Genomic DNA, 26,453 nt, shown 5'->3' with positions numbered 1-26,453 from the left:
GGGGACTAATACCTACTATGCATGTGACCCAGTTTTTCGCAATATTTTTTTCGTTAAATCTGAGTTAATTCATCAAATTTTGTGAGTTATCTATGGACTTGGATTTAATTCTGTTATTTACAGATAAATGATTCTAATGAGACTTGAAAAATTGGGATTAACGGGGAAAAAACAATGACGAATATAAAAACTAACTTTATTGTATTATTTCGTATCCTAGTTACAATTTTAGAAACCATAGTTGCTATTTTTGATATTTTAAAAATTTTAATATTTTTCTTTCAAAAGTCATAAAATTTTAGTTTAAAAATAAGGATATAAGAGCTAGCTACTTTCAACTTACTGGAACACCCTATTTGCACTTCTTAATATCAAAAAAAAAAATACTTTTCCTACAGTAACAAGCGAAAGATTGTATATTTTTATTCTGTAAACATAAAAAAAAAAGTAACACGTGTGAGGTGTGACGGAGGTAACCTTAAAAAGGTTTTAACTGGCGCATATGTGTAAAGTGTTTCCATGCACGAATTCAATTTTTGCAATTTAGCTTACATTTCTCAGTATTTATTTTTTTTTTTTTATTTTTTAAATCCCATATAGCAGTTTCATTTTGCTTTATTTTTGGACCTATGTGCGGTGCGGACCATAATGGCAAAGCTCATTTTTGCTTTTTTTACAGAACTAAGAGGAGAGAAGAAAAAATAAAAGAATTGCTTGCAATAAAGTTTCATGATGTGAGCATTTACCTTCATAATTGAGATTTTCTTACACATATGTTACATTCATGGGTGTATAATATGAGTTTTAAGAAAGTAAAGCAATTTCTTAAAGGTCTTTTATGGAGGTAGTAGATTCTAGAAAATGTATCCTTCTTAGTAAAGAGTATGAATGAGTTTTAAAGAAAATAGATTATTTATTTTGAAAAATATATTCATCTTCTTCTTCTTGTAGCTATTAGTACAAAAAAAACATATGTACATATAAAACTAAGAGTAAAATAGGCGTTTTTTTTAAATATTTTCACCCTCATGAAACCTAGTGAAAAGAGTCTTTACAAAATTTTGGGTGGAATGATGTTTTTTCGTGGAAAAGAAAGAGGGGTGAATGGTGTAGGTCAACAAAACAGTGGACAATATTGTTTTTTTTTTGTTAATTTTTGATTTTTTACCAACAAAACTGTGACAAAAATGGTACCCTAACGAAAAACTTACCAGTTTTTAAAAATATTTAAGATGAAAGGGTGTTTTTTTTTATAAATAAGGAAAATCCACGATATGTCCGATAAAATCAATGGTATTTTGTACATAATTAGTACTCTTACGAACTTTTTTTTTTTTAAGATGTCTTTGTGATGGGAATAACCTAAATTTTTTTCATGTGAAAGGGTTTATTTCTAGGTATTGAGAAAATGTTAAGTTAATTGCAAAAACTTAGTAATAATAATGATACTATTGAAGTACAACAATTATGAAACATTTGGTGATAATGTTACATTTCTGATTTAAACTAATAATAAACAGACATCATATAATCATTTTAGATGAAAGGGTGTTTTTTTTTTACATAAGTCCTAAAAGGCTAATGATGCGATCTGAACTTCAGTGTATAGATATTCTTTTGCAATGGGAACCAAAAATAAAATTAATTAGCCCTGGTCCAAAATTAGTTTACGAAATCTGTTTATTTTTGGTTCGTATCCAAATATTGCTTTTGCCGACTTTTGCATTTTTGAGTTAAATTTTGTTTTTTTCTATACAAAAGAAGAAAGTGGACAAAAGAAAAATTTTGAGTTGTCACAAGATCTAAAAGTATATAAATGATTACAGTTAGTTTTGCATGTCTATCTCTAAAAAAATATAATAGTTTTAGGCAATTTTTCACACAAACGAATGAGACCAGTTTGGTAAAAATTCTGTGGTCCAGTCGTGCGTTTTATTATTAATCATATTATTAATAAATTAAAAGCTTTTAATGACCCTTGTTTTTTTTTTTTCAAGGATTATGGATTGGGTTTTGTTTTTTTTTTTTTCAATAAATCATTTTTATAAAAGATATGAAATTAAAAACTTTTTATATTATAAGTTTACAGCTTGATAAAATGGATTTGACTGTAAGGTCTAAACTTGAGCTTTTTTTAATTTGTAGAAAAAGGAAATTTTGCATATCGACGGTTAAACTTCATAACCTCGTATGTCGTTTTTGCAAGTTTTTCAGAAATCAAAAAACAAAATGTTGTGTTTCTTGTTTTTGAATGGGATCTATCAATACGAGTGTTTGAATTTTGTCATTTCTGAAAAATGTTCAGACCAACATTGTTAAGCTGAATATACCAAAAGATAGCTTTGAATTTTCTGAATTGTTTGCATTATAAATATTTTTTCGAATTTTTAGACTTACGAGGTTATGAAGTTTAACCGTCGATATGACCCATTGTCGAAAAATCAATTTTTTTGAAAACGGATTTGTGATTTTTTTCGAAAATTTGTTTTTCAGTCCTGATTAATAATTTCTTAAAAATTGCAGAATATTTTTTGTTTTTGAAAATTGTTTAAAAAACTTATACCTACAATCTACATATGTACTTAAATTGTTTTTCTAAAAAACTTTGTTAAATTTTTTTTATCGAAAATTTATTTTTTATATTTCAAAGTCAAATAGCATTATTCGTTTCGTGGTCAAAATCATTTTTAAACGGTGTCAAAATACTTATGTATTAAAAACTAATTTTTTATACATAAGTTTATGAAATTCCTAAATAAGAAAATAAAAAACAAAAAGTTTAATAATTTAGTACTCCACAATTTGTGTCCATATATAGACTTTTAAAGCGTTACTCTCATATAACATTTTTTTTTTAAATTGGTAAAAATATTTAAAATTTTTATACTTTTTTTATATATGATCATAATTTTGAAAAAAAGATATAAAAAATGTTAATGCAGAAAGTGTTTTGTTTTTTTGCTTAGAAGAAGTAGCATACATTATAGTTTCATAAAAAGTTATTTTCTTAGTTCTCCGACTTTTTTTGGTGGTCATAGGCAGTGCATGTTACTTACATGTAGCATGAGAAAAACACATTAGTCTTGCTATTTATTATTTTGGAAAATAACTTTTTGCTATTCATATTTCTTAGTTGTGATATTTTTGACCCGATAATACCGAAAAAACATTTTTTAATATTGATTTTCATAGCTTGGGTTCAAAACGGTTAATTAGAGCTACTTTTTCCATGCGTACCTACTTGCGACTCAGTTATGCTTTTATTATATATTTTTTTTTTTTGTGGGACACTATGTCCTGAGGAGTAATTTATGTTCTTTCGTAAATTGGAAGAAGCCTCTTTGACTTTTAGGTCCGAGTTTTTTTTTTTTTTTTTGTGTTTGGTTTTGACATCAAAAAAAGATAACTTAATTTTTATTTCAAGTATACAATACATAAATAACTAAAAACAGTTTAATATTTCAAGAATCATTCTGTCTCCTTGTTTCACTTTGCTGATCAGTATCTATTTTTAGGGACAGTACGTCTTTTTATTATAAAAAAAAAAATACTTTCAATACTCAAATTACATATTTGAATTTAAATAAAACTAAGTTGTATGAACTCATTATTATCTTGAAAACCATAGTGTTCACTGCCCGTTTATAAAATGATAAATTATAACTTTTTGTCACAAATATTTTAGTGTTTAATCTTTAGAATGCATAAAAATGGTACATATTTTTTAAAACGGACATTTTAAATCAAGCACACCTATGATTTGTTGACATATACTATAGGTAGGTACATAAGCTTCATATATATTATGTAAATTATACCTTCATCCTATTTTTAACACCAAACAAATATCCCTTTGATGAATAATAATACATTTGTCCTAAATGTTTCTAGGAAAGAACACAAAAAACAGAACGAATATTACCATGTGCTTAGAGTCTAATAAATCATGTCCCAGATTTCATTTGCTAAAATATATAGAGTGTAAGAGCCCATCAACAATTTCACCCCTCCGCTTCAACGCTCGCGTCAAATTCGGCCAACTAAACTATATTTTCATTTTGTCCGTCGTCGGCGTCGTCGTCGTTCGCCCCCAAAAACAAATCACCCATAAAAAATAATCATTCATTCTAACGGTCTCTTCCATATATAAATAAAGTTCATACTGTTGTGATGGCAGCTCAGTCGTTGTCTGCATCCTGGAAATACAACCATTCAAAACCTATTTTCTATATATAAAAATAAAGTAGCACGTGTTCCACATGACCTGTGTGCTGCTGTATGCCGACAGAGAGTATTTTCAAATCGTTTTCATGCTCAACATTGATGACGACCAACAAAAGGATGGGGTAAAAAAATTGGAGTTTGGTTGCTGATGAGAACACGACTTGCTACTGACAGAAGGTTAGAGAATATGCGGGGTTGAATGTTATGCCAAGGGTGCGCTTCATAAAAATCAGGTTCCGCTTGTAAAACCTGGTAATTACTTTGTAAATCAAACTTTATTATGATTTTGAAAAAAAAAAGAAAAGTCGAAATGAATGACATCGGTGTCATTATTTTTAGCTTCCTGATGCCCCATTAGGAGGCTCCTCCGGACGGAGCTCACTGAAGTTTGTTGTTTCTCTCTGTGTTTTGGGTGCTGCTGCTGCATCACGATAATGGCCATTGAAGCATTTCATTCGAGAGGAGAGGCTTTTGTTTTCGTTCGCCCCAACTTTCTCCCGTCAATGTCGTTACTGTCTCGACATTTATACATATTTTTTTTGTCATGCTTCCATATTGCCTTCACTCCATTAATATCTTTACATGGTAAACGGCATTATACAACTTTTTTTTTTTATACATTTTTATGTGTGCATGTTAATTTTTTTTTTTTTTCTTTGAAAATTGTTCTGGGATGGGAGAACAAGGAATTGTGTGTTTGCGAGTATGATGGGGGTGGTGATGGGTTAGGCTCGGGCATGAGGCTCTTGTGGCCAGGAGCCATGAGCCAAGGAAAGCCAATTTGTATGCAAACAGTGGTTTGTGAAGGCGAGGATAAAAATCTGATTTGTATGAGAACGTACAATGTACGAGTACCTGCATGGTAACAGGAAACGGAAGTTGTCTCGGTGTAATGAAAAGTTCTACGTTTGTGTCTATATCCCCTTGGTGACTTTTCTCACTTAGCATTCGACATAGCACTGTATTGCAATTGTGTTATAAGCTACATTGTAGGCTGCAAGAAAGTATATTGGGATTGTTTTTATGTTTTATTTTTATAAATATTCTAGAGGCAGAGGGGCTTTGCAAAAATTTATAAACAAACCTTTTGCTGCTTTTATCAGGGATTAGGCTGTGATTTTGAGGAAATGTGATCCGAATTTTTAGTAGGACTTTGAGCGACTAGATTAAAGGCTGAGGTTTGAATCCTTTTGGGTATTCTGTTAACAAACGAAGATTGAAGGCGAAAAATTGATAGGTTTTAATAGGACATAACCTTACCCAAAAGATTCAAAGTTAAACGTTTTGCAAAACGACTATAAAATTTATAAAAAAACAAAGAAATACTCTGTGTGTTACACAATAGTAAATAAAGACCCAAAAAAAAAAAAAAAATTGGAGAAAAGTGCTAAGATGTAGGCAATATTTTTTCTTTGCTTAGTTTTTAAAATCAGGGATTTTTTTTTAATTTTCAAAAAAACTATTTTGTTTAAGGAGAATTAAATATTTTCTTGTTTATCAGACTGTTCTTTTCTTTTGTATAGTTTTTCTGCGTTGACATGGCGTCATAACGAAAAAAAATGCATAAATGAATGAATAAATGAACTTTACGGCCTCGAGCAAGCAACTGCGTTTTGTTTGGCTTGTATATCTTTATCCCTCTGTTGTTACCTGGTGGGGCTAAACCTTTTGCATGGCGTTCGTTTGATTGTATAACACGCAAGAGTTTATAGTTTAGGATATAGAGTTGTTTTTTGATATTATTTATTATGATATTTAGTTCTTTTTCGTCGGCTACAGGTCTGATTTGAATATATATTTTATTACCTAGTTCTAATAAAATATATATTCAAATCAGACCTGTAGCCGACGAAAAAGAACTAAATATTTTAATAAAGAAAGGTCACGAAATAAGGAAGAATTTATTATGATATTTCTGGTGATTTCGTGTGAGTAAATGATAGTTGTAATGTCAGTATTATTTATTAGACTTCACTAAACAGCTCTAAACGGCTGCATAGTTATACAATACATAAAGTTTTATGTAGCCTTTATGCAACGTTACATAAATTTCTATTTATTAAACATTTTCCTAGCCATTATTGTTATGCTAGGTTTGTGTCCAAATAAGTACTAAAAACGGAAATTAGTACGACAAACAACTCCATCTGTCGACAAAATAACTCCATCTGATTCAAAAATAAACAAAAAAAAATTAACAAAAACGTGGGCGAAAGTTCTCAATGTCATATGTAGAAGAAAATCTCTAAAAAAAAAAATACATTTCATTTGTTTTTGCTTGACAACAAATTGTTCATTAGATTGGATTGGAAAATGTATTTTCCGTCGGCTTTTTTGGTTCACATGTATGAAAATGTAGACATAAATTCTATGGAATAAGAAAAAGATGAAGGGGTACACATATGAATTTATAAGTACTGCGGCCAAAATTTCTCGTAAATCATATCAGGAACAAATCTCCAAATTCCTTATTTTTTGATTTAGTTGACTTCAAGTTCTTTATTTATGTAATTGGAAATGTAATCCAAAAAATAAATTCTTCAATGAAAAAAAAATATATACAAATATTGATATTTTTTTCTTTTTCTGAAAATTATTTGATGTTCAAATGACATTTAAGCAAAATATATTCTTATTCAGGCTCTAAACAACCTAAAAACTCGTTTAGCTTATACAACTTCTATTAAACGTTGCTCAAAGTTTATAAATAACAATTTTCTGTTTAAAGACATTAGAAAGAGTACATAATGCTATGTACTGTCTATGATGAGTTTATAAATAGGGCTGACTTTCTTTAATTGCTTAATTTTGTATGACATCAACAAGTAAGTATTTTATCATTTAAAAGATCACAAAACATTTACAGCCTTATTTATTAGATTTCGCTAAACAGCTCTAAAGGGCTGCATAGTTATACAATGCATAAAGTTTTACGTAGCCTCTATGCGACGTTACATATATTTTTATTTATTAAAACATTTTCTTAGCCATTATAATTATGCTAGGTTTGTGTCCAAATAAGTACTAAAAAAGCAAAATAAGTACTTTTTATAACGACAAACAACTCCATCTGTCGATAAAATAACTACATCTGATTCGAAAATAAACAAAAAACAAAAACAAAAACGTGAGCAAAAGTTCTCGTCATATTGAAGGAAGAAAAATTCTAAAAGAAAATACGATTTCTCATTTGTTTTTTGTTGACAATTAAAAAATATTATACATTAATCATTTCTGTGTAAAAAAAACAAAAGGCTTAAAAAGAGAAAGATGAAAAATGAAAACACACATTTGGCTACTGCGGGCAAAAGTTCTCGTAAAGAATTCATATCAGGGAAAAATCTCTAAAAAACACAATTTATTATTTATTATTTTAGTTCATTACAAATTGTTCACTTCGATTATGAAATAAAGAAAGAAAGAGGAAAACTATATTCGTCAATAAAAATTATACAAATCATTGTTGTGTTTTTTTTTTGTGACAATGATGTGATGTTCAACTGACATTTGAGCAAAATATATTCTTATTCAGGCTCTAAACAACCTGAAAACGCGTTTAGCTTATACAAGCTCTATTAAACGTTGCATAAATATTATAAATCACAATTTTTTGTTTAAAGACATTATAAAGAGTACATAATGCTATGCACTCTCTATGACGAGTTTATAAATAGGGCTGTTAAAGGCTTATCGATTTAATTTTTGGGATCACCGATAGTAAATTGTGTCTCAATTTTTAAAACTGAAACTTTGCAGGTCACTGTGGCGTATGCGTATTTATTAATGATTTTTGTTTATGTAAGTAAAAGGTTCGTGGTAGCTGGTCGAACGGCCCCCGCCTATTACACACTTTTTAGCTGCTGATGTGCGCACAGTCTGATCGTAGCAAAATAAACTATGTTTTCGATCGTTCAAACTTTTTGATCAGTCGATACTTATTATTATTGTGTTCGCACTTTCAACATGAACATGAAGTAAAAATAAACCCATAATAAACAAAATGGATATAAAAGTGACGATGACAGTATCCCCTAATACTTCCTAAAATATATTTGTTTTACAGCGTACTTCATTACACAATAGGTATTTTATTATGAATTTTAATGGAGATCTATTCTTCTTTTCTTTTCTATTCTTTTCTATTCTTTATTGTTATAACAACAAATAGCAAGTAATATGTGTTACTAAATTTATGTAACGTAAGTTACCTGAATTTTTTTCTCGAAATATTTAGTACGCATGTTGGTTTTCTCACTAATTTAAAAATCATGCAATACAATATTAATTTTAAATAATTCTAAATTTTTCAGAAAATATCCCAACTTTTGCACTCTTAAAACGTAAAGTGACCTTTATTTTTCTCAGAAAATGCTAAAAATAAAAAAAAATACATTTTGTATACATTTTGTAAGCTACATTCAGGAACAGTATTTTTACATATTACTTTATATTTAAATTGAAAATATTTTTCTATTTATGGATTTCAAACTTTTTTCTAAATGTAACGTGAGTTACCTAAGAATTGCCCCAATTTAAAAGTATTGTATTCATTTCTATTTTTTAGACCATATTTTAAGCGCCTTAAACTATGCAGTTCTTTGAAGCATATATTTTTTTCCCTAATTTTATTCTGACGGTCGTCTTAAGCTTATTCGAAATTGCTAAAGATTTAAAGATTTGTCCGTTCCATTGACATACAACTGATTTTTCTACATAAACATTTTCAATTGTGCCCTTTATTATGAAAGTGGACTAAGTCACTCCTAAAAATGGCATCAAATCTAGCTTAAAAATAATTATTATTTAAGGTTTAAAGTTTATTTGAACGCGAAATTGCAGTAAATAATTTTTTTTATTGCTGCTTCCGTGATTTCATACACCGAAAAAAAATTGATAATAACAGCTATCAAAATAACATTTTTGAGTGACAAAAGTCGTCCAACAATTAAAATATCAATTTTGATATTTTATCATATCATTTTGACATTTTTTAATTTTAGGTGGATAGAGAAAAATTTCACTTTGACAATGAAAATATCATTTTGACATTTTTTTAACTTTAAGTGGATAGTGAAAATTTCACTTTGACAGTTAAAATATTAATGTTGACTAGATTTTACGTTTTAGTTTATTATAATGAAACCTATTTCTTTCTTTTGCTTTTTTATTATTTTTATTATTTTAAGTATTTTTTTTTTTTTCCTTTTTTCAAAACATTACTGAAAGTGAATATTCTTTACAAAATAGTGGTGATATTATTTTTTCTATTATATGTGATATAATTGTTTTGTTATTTTCTCCCAAACTATGTGAAGTAAAATCTTATTGCCGATCAAATTTTCTCAGTAAATCATAATTTTTACTTCGCAAAAAAAACAAAGCGCCTTTAAATTAGTACACGTTAAGAATTTTTTATCTAATATTTTGCAATAATTTGGAATGAGAAATTGATATGAAAAAATGATTATGAAATATCAAAAAAAAATTCCAAAATGTGACATTTAAATATCATTCTGATAATAAAAATATTGTTTTAACATTTTAAATATCACAAAACACATTTTATAGAGCATTTTTAGCTGATATTTAATTAATGTTAATTTGATATTTAAAAAATGTTAAATTGATATTGGTTTTTTTTTTCAGTGGAACCTGTAAACCTGTAAAAGAAATACAATTAAATCGTTATAAGAAAATTATTATGTAAGTTTTTCTTTAACCAATGCAAAAACTGACTTAGTCCACTTTCACACACACAATTCATCTTATATTTTTTCTTTTCCATCGTCAACTCATAGTCGCTGACTACCCTAAAACCCTACTAACGATGACGATTTCTATAACGAAGAGAGATGTTCTGTCATCGTCCGGCACGTTGCATGTTGCACGTTTTTCATCATACCCTAGCTACAATCCTACATAATATTTACAATTTTTGTTTTTTTTTTACTTTTTTTTTGTATAATATTTCTTGAATTCACCAAGTTCTGTCTATGCTATTCAATCTTTTGTTATCCTTGACAGGGTTTTGCTTGTTATGACACTGCCACGAAGTAAAATGAAAATAAAAAACTGGACAAACGAAATTGGAGCAAATGGTAAAGTCTAATACTTATAACCGAATAACAAAAGCAGTTGTTGGCACAATAAATGGATTTTTCGTTGTATAATAATATTGTCCTCCAGAGCCTGCCTGCTGTTCCTCTAACTTAACTTCATACCGCGCGCTGTATACAGTCGAAGCCGCCACCGCTGCTGCTGCCGCCGTTTCTTCTATTATGTATGTACTGACTGTGTTGTTGATGATGACAAATGAAGTTGGTTGCACATTTTGAATACCAAATGAGTCACAGGGAGCCACAATCACAAAATATATAGGTACGTGGGTTGTTGGTAGAGGTACTTGGAATATAATGTACATATTGTAGGTAGGAATAAGTAAGTATTGACGGGCGCGGTACGAGGTTTTAAAGATTTTTTTTTTTTCGTTTTTTTCATTTTTACATCATCAGATGGGTTCTTTCTGTTTTGAAAAACAGGACACACAACGGACGGGACAGAATGTACATATTTATGTGCGGGTGGATGGTATATTATTAAGGAACTTATAATTGTAATGAAATATTTATAAATGAGACGACAAACGGATGAAGATATGGAGTCCGCATGAGACCCAAGTTAATTGATGTAAACGAACTCATTGTGGGAGGTCTGTTTGGATTGGGATTTTGGTAATTTATTATGTTGGACTTAAAAATATATATTTTTTATATAAGCAGAGTATTGTTGTTGTTTTTTTTTATGAAAAATTACATTTGTTATTAAATTACTTAAAATACATTTTTCATACATAGAAGGAAGTAAATTAAATTTGCAGTGTTTTTTACGGACAAAATAAAATGAAAATTATACCTAACTGATGGACAAAATTTTTTATGATTTTACTTAATAAAGCACAGAATATAAACTTAAATAAAATTATAACTTTTCTTGCAGCATTCATTTAACGAAATCAAACTCACCTGAAATAAAAGAGAAAAAAATATACATTAGAATATTATGAAGTCAATTTGATTAGATCTTAAACTAATAAAAACAAATAATAATCATTTTTATTTTTAAATCAAAATAAAAGCCTGACTAAATGTTCTCATAGTTATTGTCTGCATAATACCTTAAACATCTTCCATTAACCATTAAATCAATTTTAATTTAGTCGCAAATTCTCTCGTTATAATTTAGGGCTGCACGATTTTGTTGGATTAAGAAATTTCGAAAGTGTCACACCCGCAACGATTCAAACATTAACTTTTTTAGACAAATTCTATCTCCAAAGTATTGAAAAAGTGCATTTAGATTTTTTCAAGCGAAGACTGAATTTTTTTTTAGCAGATTTATTTAAATTTAAACCCAGCTAATGTTATTTTTGAACATTAACGTCACAAATGAACCTTGAGAAACTACTTATATATGCATTCAATCATAGTTTTACATTAATACCAATGAATAATAAAGGAAATAAAATTGGTTTCGTTTAAACAAAAGAGCTGAGCTGCGAACTTTATTTTTTTATTTTCTGTGTATTTTCACCATAAGAGATTGGAAAATAAAATTTCAGTTTTATATTTGGTAGTTTTTAAGGTTAGTTTTTCTAAATAGACGCTAGTAAAGTGTATTTTCGCTAAGATGACTCTAAGATCTAAGAATAAGTAAGGAATTTCAATTTATGTTCCGCAAAAGTGCGATTTCAAAGCCTTTGGGTGAAATTGAGAATGACTGGCATGCTAATAATAACTGTTATCAGAACAAACTACTACAATGCAATAGACCATCATTAGTCAGGAAACAAACGAGAAGGCTTTAAATCATCGATGAGTGATACCAACTTTGGTGAGAGACTTTGACTGTAGAGCAATTTTTTTCTCAGAATATCATACCCAAGAATCACTCCTTTAATTGTCCTTATCTTCTAATGAGAAAACCTTTAATTTTGTCATTGTTGTCCTTTCGCCCGATTAATGAAACAAAAATGAGAAAATATTACCAAGAATAAAACAGTCACACAAAAATAGTTCTGATCTGGGGGTGCGACTATGTTAATCATATGGTTTTTGGGTCGCTGAAGCAGAATCCTTAGTTTATTTTGCTTTATCACGTCATGCTTTCGAGATAACCTCAAAAAATGTCACTGCCTCACAATTTTGTTTATGGTCTAGGAGTGCGACTATGTTAAATATATGTTTTTCTGGTCACTGAAACCAGATTCAAAGTAAATTTGGCCCTATCACCTCGGGTTTTTCAAGATTATTCTAAAGAAGTTTTTCATTTGGGGCTATCTAAAAAACCTAACGAGATCGAGTGAAACGGACTTCGGAATCAGTTTAAGCCACAAAAGAAACATACTATTAGCATAGTCTCACCTCCAGGTCAAAACTTTTTTTTTGTGTGGCTGTGTAATTTTTTTTTGTTTTTTTTTCAAAATGTTTGTGTAGTTACCCGACAAACAATTTCGGTTATATAAAGCTTAACAGATGCAATTGTCACTATGTTTTTTTTTGTAGTATTGTCCTTCTGCTGTTTTGTCAATTTGTTGCCTTTTTGCTGTGGTATCTTGTCATCTTGACGCTTTACCGACGTAACGCCTTGTACCTTGTTACTCTCCCGCCCTGTCACTCTGTAGCTTTGTTGCTTTTTCGACCTATAGCTCTATCGCTTTTGCCTTTTGTTGACTTGTCAACCTGTTGTCTTGTCGCATTGTCACTCTGTTGCCTTGTAATTTTGTCGCCCTGCAACCCTGTTGTTTTGCCGTGGTTTATATCCTCACCTTGTCGCTCTTTCGTCTTGTTCAATTTTTGAATTTTCGTTCTTTTGCATAGTTATAACAACAAAAATATGAAAATAAAAAAATATTTTTTTCATAAAGATTTTCTATAATAATTGAGCTCAACTTGTCATCCTGATTGCATTTTCACTCTGTTTCCTTATCGCCCTGTATTTGATTGCGTCTTGCCGCGTCTTGTTGCGTTTTTACACTTCTTCGGTTCGACCAAAAAATAATCTGTTTAAAAATAATGTAACCTAAGGAATTTCGATTATTTTAAATTGGAACCTTAGACATTCTCCCAGATCACAGCATTTGACGGTTTCACTGAGAATCTGATAATGATTCCCACGTGAAACACCTTAAATAAGTTATTCATAATTGACTACCATTCCTCGGTCAACTGTTTATCTGACTAATGATATAGACTTTATAAAGCACCCGTATACCCATGTTACAAAAGTTTCCCTGCGATTTTCGACTGAATCCCAACTCTACAATATTGGCATTTTCGTTATCTTCTATTCTAAACTGGACAGGTCTCATCATCTGATGTGGTCCTTTTTTTTTTGTTGCTTCTAAGGATATTTTGATTTAAATTCTAAAGGTTCATATAGTAGATAGGCACCTTTTGTTTATCTTAAAATAAGACCATTTCTCACCACACTAATTGAAAAGGAGTTAATGAACATTGTAACCACCTAACGTCTCCTTAACATGAATTTATCCACACCTACACCCTACATATCATTTAATTTCATCTAACGTTTTCTCTCTGTCTCCTTTTTTACCCCATAACTTACTGATTATACTCTTTCGTCGTTGTCGTATATTTGTCGTGTCGTCGTCATACTTCTGGGTTACCCTTCTCTATCCAAGAATAATATCATTGAGTTACTTCCTTCTTCCGTTGTTGTTGTTGTATATATGTTTATATAGCATGCAACACGAAACAGAACTCAAAGGGCAGACAAACGGAAATAAAATGAAAGAAAATTGCGTGTTAGAAATACAACACATCTTCTATTCCCCTTTTCGTCAACTATATTAGATGTTTGTGGAGGTATATAGTTGGGAATATCTAAACCCAAGAGGACATTAACCTTGAGAGCCCACATTCCATTTGGGAAGGTACTTAAAATGCCTCTGTCTCCCCTTCTTATCACCAAAAGATACATAACAGACCTAAACTGTTTGGAGGGGTTATAATAAATTTTGTTTAGCAACAACACAAACCCAGCAGCAGCCATTCCACTGTGTCTGGCAATTTCTTTCTCTGATGTCTCTCCTTTGCAGACGATGAGTCGACTTACTGTACCAACAGTGAATGTTGTAGTAGTTGTTGGGAGTTCCCAACTCGCAAGAAGAATTCTTTCTTTTTTTTTTTTTTTTTCTTCCAAACCGAACTTTATGAGTCATGCTCTCGTAAAGAACTGCCACAATTAATTGGTACATTTTCTCGCACATTACATACGCCGCCGACTTCTTCCTGCAGCACAATAATTTATTATCCTGCCATTCTTAAAATAGTTTTAAAAAATAATATCCAGCGACGGAAAAATATTCCTTGGTTTCCTGGTGCGATGCGAGCAGGAGTAAGTAATAACATCACAGCGAACCGCACCTCGAAAGAATATTATTTTTTTCCTTTGTTGTATATATGGTACCTATAGGAAGTGTGCAATGTGCATCCTTTACAAAAGTCCTGTTGCATGTTTCGGATTTTTATTATTTTATTTTTTTTTTCCTTGCCATTTCTTTTAAACATTGTAATTAGTTTCATTTATTCACGCCGGATGAACGCCACCAACACAAACAGTAGAATATGGGGGGGGGGGGTGCTCGCTGCCTTTCTACTTACATACATATAGATAGGCAACCACCCATAGTGTTTTATTAATTTTCATCTTTGTGCTTTGTGTCGGTGGGTGTCTGCTGGGTGACTCATTAACTGAATAAAAAAGTTTAAGGGAAAAATAACATCGTTAGAGGGAGGACTACTTGGAAATCTTGCAGCCGTTTTATGCAATTACATTTTGTGTGAGCGAATAAATATTTTATTAAATTTATCTTGCTATAGGGCACAGGGATGTTAAAGATATATTCATTTTTTTGGTTTCAATAAATTTTACTGAAAGGAAATAATATTTTTGTCCATAATTAACTGACCTTTCAACAATTTTAATATAATCGAGACAACAAATTTTGTTCTTTTAAACAGATTACCTTGTTAATAATTTTTTTTTTGTTATTAACATTCATTAATTTGAATTATTTTATAACTTAAGATTTTATGGTATTTTCTTAACAAGAAAAATTACTAAATATTCGCTAATTGCACTTTTTCACAGTGTATGTATGTGACGTTGGTGTTTTAGTAATTTTTTTTTTCAATTTAATTTTACATTAATGTCTATGATTTATGAATAATATTAGATTGTTCGCGTTTAAACAAAAGAGCTGACCAGCGAACTTTATTTTTTCTTTTTTTTAATAACACCGGCACACAAAAAAAAAAAAGTGTCATGAACCAGAAACCAGACTTATCTTTCTATATGTTTTTGGACCCGCTGAATCCGAATTTCAAGTCCGTTTGGCCCTGTCACCCTCCAGTTTTGAGTAATATGCAAAAAACTCAAAAAAAGGTAGTTTTTGGGGTCTTTTTTTACACTTTTCTCAAAACTGGAGGGTGACCGGGCAAAACGGACTTGAAATTCGGATTCAGCGGTCCCAAAAACATATAGAAAGATAGGTCTGGTTTCTGGTTCATACAACTTTTTTTTTGTGTGCTAGCACTGTCGCGACATGTCGCTGTCATACCCGGCACACAAAAAAAAAATTTTCATGTACCAGGAAGCAGACCTATCTTTCTATATGTTTTTGGGACCGCTGAATCCGATTTTCAAGTCCGTTTTGCCCGGTCACCCTTCAGTTTTGAGAAAAATGCAAAAAACTCCAAAAAAGTCATAAAAATTCAAACAAAATGCACTCACAGCTCAAAACTGGAGGGTGATGGGGCCAAACGGACTTCAAATTCGGATTCAGCGTGCCCAAAAACATATAGAAAGATAGGTCTGGTTTCTGGTTCATGACACTTTTTTTTTTTTTGTGTGCCGGTGTAATTTAATTTTCATTTAAAAAAGTGATTTTCGAAATAAGCACAGTTGATGGACTGCAATTATTGTCGAAAACTTAGTTGACATTCGAATTGAATCTTATAAAGAAAAAAAACATTATCGCTGTGTGTGTGTCCTCTGTATATTTATCAAAACCTTTGCTTGTCAAAACTACAATTGTTAGCTAAGAAAAAGATCAGATAACTTCTCAGTTTAATCGAAGATTTTTAACTATTTTAAACAAGACAAGGTTTTTCTTATAAGCGTGAAAAACATTTAAGAGTATTTTCAGTTAAATCCACCCGCTTCCCAACCTTCTATTGTTCTCTGAACAACCTTCGTGGATTTTGATTTATTTTTAAGACCACTTCATTGATTTTTTATGGAATTTAGAAGGTACATATAAGTGCTATTTTTTTTTTTTTTTTTTTTTCAAAAACGATATTTTATCGAAAACAAAACAACGTACATGTAACTTTTTGAAATCCAAAAAAAATACCTTATTGTTTCACATATAAATATATAACTCAAACTTAGAATAAAAAAAAAGAGTGTGTGTGTACACATGTACACGCGCCTGAAGTTATACTTCTCACTACGTACCTATATTAAATGAATTTCATTTGATATTTTTAATTTTTATTATTTTTGTTTTATATTATTATTAAAATAATCAAACAGCGTATTTTTTTAATAATGTCAGCTTATTGTGATCTTGGGAAATTTTTTTATGCTATCTCCGTACCTTAACCCAAGACAATCTGACTTCCCTGATTATAGTTATGTATGAAAAAATCTTTATAATTGGAAATTAAGAAACTTCATACCAATTTCCAATGCTAAATTTTTGAGAAAAAAAAGATTAAATTAAATCCCTTTGACATTCTTGTCAAAAAACAAATTTTCATACCCACAAGAAGTATAACTTCAAAAATAACACTGGTCGGCAACGAAAATAGAGCTTGAACCAAACGATACATTTCTAAAGGATTTTTGTGTGCTGATTCCGAATCTGAAATCAAAATTTCACTGGCGGGTCACGTTTTCGAAATATGTGAATATTAACAGGTCAAAAACGCGATTTTTTTGTACTTTTGACTTTGAATTTCATCACCGTTAATTTTTTTTTGAAAAACTACTTATAAGATCTCCAAAAGCCATATTCTATCGTCTCAAATATGTTAATATATTTTTTTTTAAATTATTTTTTTCTAAAAGATATTTAACATAGAAATGTATGATATCTCAATATATTGGTGGTTAAGTTAACTTATATGGTTTTTTGAAGCAGATTTGAAGTAAATTCTAGTTTTCGAATCTTAATTTGGATAATAAAAAGCAAAATATTACGGAAAAATATAAAGTTAACATCCAACGTTAAAAAACATTTCATTGAAAATTAGTTTTTGGGACTTTATAGCGAAAATAGTGACAAGCAGAGCTCAAAAACTAGACGTGATGGAATAAAAAACATTTCATTGAAAATTAGTTTTTGGGACTTTATAGCGAAAATAGTGATGAGCAGAGCTCAAAAACTAGACGTGATGGAATAAATCTGTAAACAGTTTTGAATTCAGCACACTCAAGTTAATTAAAAACACCTTACAGAGTTCTTGCTTTCGACTTTTTTTTTGTTTTTGCCGACCAATTCTAATAGACTTAAATGTGAAATACATTTCGAACGCGTTTGTGGTACTCACCAGAGCGAATTAAAAAAGTCAAATTCTATACGTAGGGAAAGTTGTAAAAATAAAGTTGTAGAGGAGTAAAATGAAAATAAATAATAAGCTTGGTACATAGCCTTTCTAAAATAATAATGATCATTTTTCCAAATCCAATTTTTCCGAAATTTTAATTTTATTCACAAAGCAACTAAGAGTTAAATTTCTAGGAAGTGTTAGTTACTACTTTATTTTATTTTTCATGGAAAAATTATTCTTTTGAAATAATATTCCTCTTATTATTACCAAATTTTCTGAAATCTCATAAATGCAAACTTTCCAAAAAAAAAAAACAATATTTGTTTATATCATCACTGATTTCACAGCAGAGCATTACACATCAGTGCAAAGAAAGACAAAGTAAATCAAGTGCAAGAAGAAAAATATCATCCCTTGGCTTACATTAGAAACAGCCATAAGTCTCTTTCTCTACCCTAACACCCAACAAACATTCTCAACTTATACTTCGAACTGAACTTAACTCCCACCCACAACCAACTCAACTATACATGCTTTACTCCTATGTCACTGACTCACATTTCTCTTGGGTTTCCCTTAAAATTCCAACAAAGTTCTTTGCGATTCGCCACATCTATTCACATCCGAAAATCCCAGGACGATTTTATTGATTAAATTCCATGATTCATGGGAATGTTCGGCTTTGGCTTCAGTTTCGGGTTGAAAAAGGGGGCAGGGTTGTATTTTATATTTGTCTTTTATCTGCAACGAACTCCCCTTAATTTTCTTTCGATTTTCATCGTCACATACGTATACGAGTTGGAGTTCTTTCATAGCCATTTTTGGGGTTGCAACTGAACTGGCTATACTAATGGGGGTGAGCTTACTATACAACAGCAGAGTTAAAGAAAAAAAAGTCGATGTTATTTTTTGAGTTCGTCTTCCAGCAGTGTCCTTTTTTGTAAGTTTTCCTATACGATTTATTTTATTTTTCTTCTTAGTCGTCTCGCCAGTGAAATGTATTTAAGAAAAATATCTTTTATTAATACATCGTATAAATGAAATTGTTGGATTTCTTTTTTTTTTTTTTTCTTCTTAAGAGATGACTCTTTCGTAGAAGGTATAATGATGGTGGAATGTTTGAAGAAAATGAGCAAAAAGAGATGATATCGTTTATTTTTCTGGATGAAAAAACAAAATTTTAAATTACCTTATTTTGGTGAATGTTTGTTTTTATTAGGTATTTTTTTCTTCTTTCTAATAAAACGCTAATAGCACTTGCGTTTTTAAAGAATTGTAAGTGTTTTGACGAGGAAAAAAAAACATTTAAAAACAAAAAATAACACCACTTAACTGGTCTAATTGAAAATCTTCTTTTAAATAAATTTGTTTTCATTTTTGTAATAAAAACCGTCGAGATTTATTTATCAAAGAGTTTGTTAAGAGTCCTTCAGTATATTCAATTTTTTAATTTGTTTTTTTTTTTTTTTTCTTCTTTATTTGATTCATATTCTAAACACTGCTAAATTTTGTAAAGATAAAAGAAAGTTTTTCGATTTTGGGTTATCCTTGGAAAAAAAATCATTACGTCGAGACGTAATCGTAAAAAAATTTCTCCTGAAGTTTTAAATTTTTTTTTGAACCGATGTGCAACATTTTGTTAATGGTTAAGTATTTCAAAAATTATTGTTAAATATGACTTAACAAAAAATCCAATGGAATTTATTTATTTATGGCTGAAATTAATATACGTTTTTGGAAGTGAAAACTTCTTTTTTTTTTTTTTTTTTTTTTTTATAATGAGCGCGCACTAAAGGGATTAATCTACCCTTAATATGATGAACACAGTACGAGCATTAGGAAAATAGGGAGGGGTTTGAAAGGAGATACCGATGTACATTAGTTTTGAAGTCCTGAGTTTTGAAATGGGATGGAAAAACAGAGGCGGGTAATGCGTTCCACATTCGCGTAGTGCGGCTGAAGAAAGAATCTCTGTATTTGACGGTACGTCCGAAATTGGACTCGAGGGTAAACTGATGAGCATTCCTGGAAGCGCGAGTGCTACGGTTGAACTGTTTAAGGGGAGGAATGCAACTAGCTATTTCTTCTGAGCATTGCTTATAAAAATAACGATAGAACAACGTGAGGCATGAGACGTTACGCCGGTGCTCGAGACACGTAATTGTATCAGATATTGATCTATCACCTATCATTTTTATAGCTCTATTTTGTATTCTATCCAAGAAACCAACGACGTTATTGGTGCTCCTGCCCATATGTGGGAGTTATATTCGAGCTTTGGACGGATATATGCCTTATAAATAACTGCTAGATCAGACGGGGAGAAAAATTTCTTGCATCTTCGGAAGAAACCTAAACATTTAGCAGCGGATTTAGCGGTGTCAAATATGTGTTCATTCCACAGGAGGTGGTTTGTAATGCACATACCGAGAACTGAGAGGTGGTCGGTTTCCTCGATGCAAGTACCACTCATGGAAAGTGGCATGGGAGGAAGGTTTCGCTTTAATGAAAGTAAACAACATTGTGTTTTTGACGCATTAAATTCTACGCGATTTTTTATTCCCCATTCAACAATGCTATCAAGATCAGAATTTAATGAGTTAATCATATTAAGCCGTTCGAGATCCACATCCGAAGAACATGGGCGAGAATCAGGAAACGAATATGAAAAACTGAGGGTACTATCATCAGCAAAACAGTTGAGTGGATTAGAAGTTTCAGACAGGAGATCATTTATAAAAATGAGAAAGAGTGTCGGAGACAGAACGGAGCCCTGTGGCACACCAGCATTTATTTTGTGGGTTTCAGACTTGAATCCATCCAATACGACTTGTATTGAACGGTTCGAAAGGTAATTTCTAATCCAACGAAGAAGAGATTCATCGACTCCAAAAGCACGCATTTTCGAAAGAAGAGCTTGATGCCAAACTCTATCAAATGCCTTTGAAATATCAAGTGCAACAATCTTACTTTCTCCAAAACGATGTAAAGATTTGTTCCACTGCTCGGTGAGATAAACTATCAGATCACCAGTGGACCTGTTACTACGAAAGCCGTACTGCCGGTCATTAAGAAGCTTCCGTTCCTCAAGATATTTCTTAAGTTGAAAGTTAATCAACGTTTCCATGACCTTGGAAAGAAGGGACGTAAGTGCGATCGGTCGGTAGTTTGAGGGTGAGGAAGATTCGCCTTTTTTAGGGACAGGCTGGACAAATGCTGTTCTCCATCTACTCGGGAAGAGACCAGTAGAATAGGACAGATGAAAAAGCTTACGCAGTGGTTTTGCCAGCGTGGAAGAACACCTCTTCAGAACGATGGGGGGGATACTATCCGGGCCAGCGGATTTGTGTATATCAAGATCTTTAAGAACTCTTGCTACTGTACGAGTGCGAAAGAAGATTTGTCCCATGAATCCGTTTACGCGCTCAAGTACTGGCGGAGTCATGACACTATCAGGCAGTGTTGAGTTGGCAGCGAACTGCCTCGCAAGTAGGTTAGCTTTATCGGCAGAACTAACAAATGGAGTGTCGTTGAAGACGTGCGTTGGAACCGACGACGAGGAAGTGTTGCGAATATTTTTTACAAATGACCAAAAATTTTTACTACCTTTGGGACATTGTAGTATTTTTTGCCTTAATTCTTGATCATGCAAAAATTTGGTTGGTCGAATATGGGCGTTGCTGGCCTTTCTAGCTTGTTTGAACTTTTTTCGGTTTTCCTCAGTGGGATTGGCTTTATAACAGCGAAAGCTAGCCTCTTTAACCCTAATAACCTCTTTACAGCTCGAATCAAACCATGCATTCTCTTTCGGTTTGATTGTTTTAACCCTATTCGGGATAAAATTTCTCATTCCGGAGAGAATTAAATTTGTTATCATATCTGTACTGGAATCAACGTCACTATCGAGGAAGCATAGCGACCAGTTAAAGTTTTTGAAGAATTCGTTGAGTCCCTCCCAGTTGGCTTTCTCGTATTGCCAGACAGTTCTTTTGGGTGCTTTTTCTTTAACTGGGTTTGTTTGACACGAGAAATTCGCAGATATGACACAATGGTCTGATGTGCCTAGAGGCGATAATACACTAACTGTGTACTTATCAGGATCAGAGGTAAGAAACAAGTCTAGAGTGTTTTCAGCTCGACCATTAACGTCCGATATTCGAGTCGGCTCGTCGACTAGCTGAGTTAGGTGGTTTAACTCAGCAAAGATCTCGACATACCTTCCTTCGGGTGTTGTCTGGCCAGAAAAGCGAAGCCACGAAGAATTGTGTACATTGAAATCGCCCGTAACAACGATTTCAGTGTGAGGATAAAGGGAAACAATCCTTTGAATGGAGTCAGACAGAGCATCGAGTTCGTTAGAAGTCGAATTACTGTCCAGATTTGGGCTCCGATAAATAAAACATGTATGAATGATGCGCTTATTAACCGAGAATTTAAACCACATGAAATTAAAATTTGTGTTTAGACATGGGCCGTATTGTGGTTGAAGTTGGTATGCGACATCGTTTCTAATATAGACGGCGAGACCATGGTGGGAAAAGAATAATGGCACCAAGTTGTAACCAAATAGATTAAATTCAGAACAATCTGTATTTTCACTTATTTGTGTTTCACTCAGTGCCAAAACAGCTGGCCTGTTTTGTACAGTGTAAATATACACGTCACAGAAATTAGATCTAAGCCCACGAACGTTGGCATAATCTACCCTGAATTTACAAACCATTCAAAACTCAAAAAAAAACTATTCAAAACCTATTCAGACAATTACATATAATGATTCTCTTATCAAGTCCCAAACTTGAACTTTACAAAACAAACCGTCACTAGTGTTATGCCTTAGTGACAATTTGTATTGATCCGCCCCTGTTTGCTACCAGTAAGACAATCAATAATATATCTGAATCAGATTGATATCAGCTGTGATAATGCAAGAAGAGTTTCTGCTTGCAATACCATAGCTGCTATACAAAACTAATTGCGAAAGAGGTGGGAAAGGAAAAGAAAGGATTACTCACTGTGCTCATTGCCTGTTAGCATATCGCGACACAAGATTTTAATTTTTTTTTTAATTTTTCGTAAACACCGGTGGATAATGTTTTTTGTTGTTGTTAACTGCGAAACTGATAATGCAGTGGTGTATGTTGTTGTTGTTATTGATTATGTGTGATGGGGTGACGATATGGGCTTTGTGCAGGCACTTGTTTTTTGTTTTTTTTTTTTCATATGATGAGATGGGTGATATGTTATATTTATGCACGAATGAATATATGCATTACACGGCGCGGCTGTTTTGGATTTTATGTAAATTGAATTGGTTAAAATTATTAATTAATTATTTGGTGGATGACTATTGTTTTTTTTTTTTTTTTTTAAATTATTATTTCTGTTGGTGAGAAATTAAACAAACAATTAACAGAGGCTGAGACACAACGAGTAAAAACTTAAATTTCACGAGACGAGCTTTCACAACATGTGTTGCCGATGAGAGGCAGATCTTTAGTATAGTAGTGATTCGAAACAAGATAATTAATAAATAGATGAATGAAATTAATGCTGTTGATGGATAATAATAATAAACATTACTATATTTATAAAAAAATTCAATTAATTTCATATTCGCAATCCCGAGATAGCGGTGAAAAGATGTTCTTTTTCTAAATACGTTATATCTTTTGATCGAGAGCACATACAAACAAAAATGATTTATCTTTAATACGCATAATATAACATTTCATTTGATATATCACACATAACGGTACCTGCTCTAAAAATTACACAATCTTAAATTGAAAAACCTGAAAAATATCTCAAAACACCTGTAGCCAGAGCCACAATTGAATAAAGTACCGTAATCTCAGTTTGAAATTTGGACATGATTGGCTTTAAAAATTGTAACTTTTTTTTCTAGATGTCGTAAAAATATGATTGAAACATCATATTAAAGCTTTAGTAGTAAACTTTTAGATGATGAAAAATTTATTATAGGTTGTTATATAAAATAATCGACTTTAAGGTGAAGGAAGAAAAAAAAATTGATTTTCTTGTTTTTTTGGATGAAAATTAATTGGCTTCGAAAAATTCTAGCTCTTTTTGTAAATGTTGGACAAACATGATTGAAGAAAATATATAAAGCTTAAGTAACCTTTCATAAAGTATAAAATTTATTATAGGTTGTCATAAAAAAACACATGATTATTTTTTGCATATTGGTACCAATACCTAACTTCCTTATTACTCAAGATACAACGAAAATTATTACTATTTTGAAATTCCCTTTAGACACGCATATTTAAAAAAAAATTGGCCACCTACGTTGCCATAGATTTTTTTATACCACAAGTGTTTAAAATTTTTCATAAATTATTTTTTTTTTTTTTTCATCGAAAAAAACAAATTTAAACATTTTTTAAGAAAAGGTACCACAGCTTTGAAGTGACTCAACTATGTACTCCAGTCAAAGCGTCGGAAAAAAGGGCCTCACCTTGCGATGAGAGGCACTGTCTGTTTTTATTTCATGGATCGATAGGGGTATATTTAAAAGGCTTAAACCCAATTTCTCACCACCTGATCATTCTTTTTAGCGGAGTTATTCACAAAAATGCATTTTTTGGGATATTTTACTTCTAAGCTAATATCTTTGCTCCAGATTATCGTAGACCAAAAACTAAACATACATTCTCTTCCTTATAATATTTTCTATCGTTATATGTAATTTCATTGTATTTGAGTGAGTAAATATAAAATGGCAGCCATTTAAAGTCAAATTTCTGTTGTTAAAAAACACATTTTTGTCATTATTTCGAAAAAAGCTTATATCATGATTGACATTTTTCTAACCTATTTTGTAGCCCTGTTCATGTCCTGCATTTTACAGAAAAAATGAGCTCTTTATCACCAAAGATGGCCGAGCTATTGATAAATGAACGCATGCAAAACCGGTGCGAAAACACCCAAAAATATCGTTTTTTGGGAATAACTCGACTTCAGATTGTCCCACGGCAAAAAATAAAGCAATGAATTGTTCGTTACAACATTTTCTATCAATTTAGTGCACAATCTTTTTGTTGAAACAAATAAAAAATAAGTAATATTAAGTCAAAGTCGTTTTTTTGTTTAGCAAACTCTTGCCTTATTATTTTGCAAACGGTGCGAGTATTGGCTAAGAAAATAAAATATTATTGTAGTCCTTTGAATTATCTACAATTTAAAAAAAAAATTTAGCTTTCTACGACCCACGGGAGCCGAGTAATTAATTTTTTAAAAAAGGTCCAAATGACCAACGAAAAAACATAAGACAAATTCTCTTATAACAAGAAACAATGAAAACAACCCCTCTCACTGAGAACTAGTATTCGAATCATAAACAAGGGAAATTTTTTTGAATTTTCGTACGGATTAATGCTTTCTTAAAATTATAATAGCTCGGCTCCCGTGGGTCGTAGAAAGCTAAATTTTTTTTTGAATTGTAGATAATTTAAAGGACTACAATAATATTTTATTTTCTTAGCCAATACTCGCACCGTTTGCAAAATAATAAGGCAAGAGTTTGCTAAACAAAAAAACGACTTTGACTTAATATTACTTATTTTTTATTTGTTTCAACAAAAAGATTGTGCACTAAATTGATAGAAAATGTTGTAACGAACAATTCATTGCTTTATTTTTTGCCGTGGGACAATCTGAAGTCGAGTTATTCCCAAAAAACGATATTTTTGGGTGTTTTCGCACCGGTTTTGCATGCGTTCATTCATCAATAGCTCGGCCATCTTTGGTGATAAAGAGCTCATTTTTTCTGTAAAATGCAGGACATGAACAGGGCTACAAAATAGGTTAGAAAAATGTCAATCATGATATAAGCTTTTTTCGAAATAATGACAAAAATGTGTTTTTTAACAACAGAAATTTGACTTTAAATGGCTGCCATTTTATATTTACTCACTCAAATACAATGAAATTACATATAACGATAGAAAATATTATAAGGAAGAGAATGTATGTTTAGTTTTTGGTCTACGATAATCTGGAGCAAAGATATTAGCTTAGAAGTAAAATATCCCAAAAAATGCATTTTTGTGAATAACTCCGCTAAAAAGAATGATCAGGTGGTGAGAAATTGGGTTTAAGCCTTTTAAATATACCCCCATCGATCCATGAAATAAAAACAGACAGTGCCTCTCATCGCAAGGTCAAATGACGCTTTGACTGTAGTAATGGTAGAAAATTATAAAAAAAAATTAAATTGATAAAATTCGTTCATTCGTGGTTGTGGTGAACGAAAACGTAAGATGATGAATTTTAAAATACACTGAACGAAAAAATGCTAATATTTTATGAACGGGTTACGATAGAATTTTTTTCTTTTTGTTTTTAAAGAACATTCATAACTGTAGCTATTAGCCATTTCAGGTATATATTTTCTTTGTCGGAAACCATGTATAAACACAATATTTTTATTTTTTAACTTTTAATATATGAAAATTTTGGAGTTCAATAAGAAGTTTTTCTAATCTCCTAAAAATAGTTTTTGCTGTAAAATCTACATTTTTTCTTTATGGGGGCATAAGTAGGGCAAGTGTGGGGTAGTAATTTACT

At 31.2% G+C, this 26,453-nt stretch overlaps 1 protein-coding gene and 1 long non-coding RNA gene across 3 annotated transcripts in view; one reads left to right on the top strand and one right to left on the bottom strand.

Annotated features, from left to right (window-relative positions):
- Positions 1 to 26,453, bottom strand: part of LOC129915851 (uncharacterized) — a 337,223-nt gene that overhangs the window by 265,597 nt on the left and 45,173 nt on the right. The window lies entirely within an intron of this gene.
- LOC129915855 (uncharacterized) lies at positions 10,166 to 10,987 on the top strand. The gene is made up of 3 exons (XR_008772382.1): positions 10,166 to 10,322; positions 10,411 to 10,652; positions 10,737 to 10,987. It is a non-coding gene; the product is annotated as an uncharacterized LOC129915855 (long non-coding RNA).

This window comes from Episyrphus balteatus, chromosome 3 (genome assembly GCF_945859705.1).
Source record: "Episyrphus balteatus chromosome 3, idEpiBalt1.1, whole genome shotgun sequence".
Classification (NCBI taxonomy): Eukaryota; Metazoa; Arthropoda; class Insecta; order Diptera; family Syrphidae; genus Episyrphus; species Episyrphus balteatus.
The sequence above is the reverse complement of the archived record's forward strand: the minus strand, read 5'-3'. Positions and strand labels throughout refer to the sequence as shown.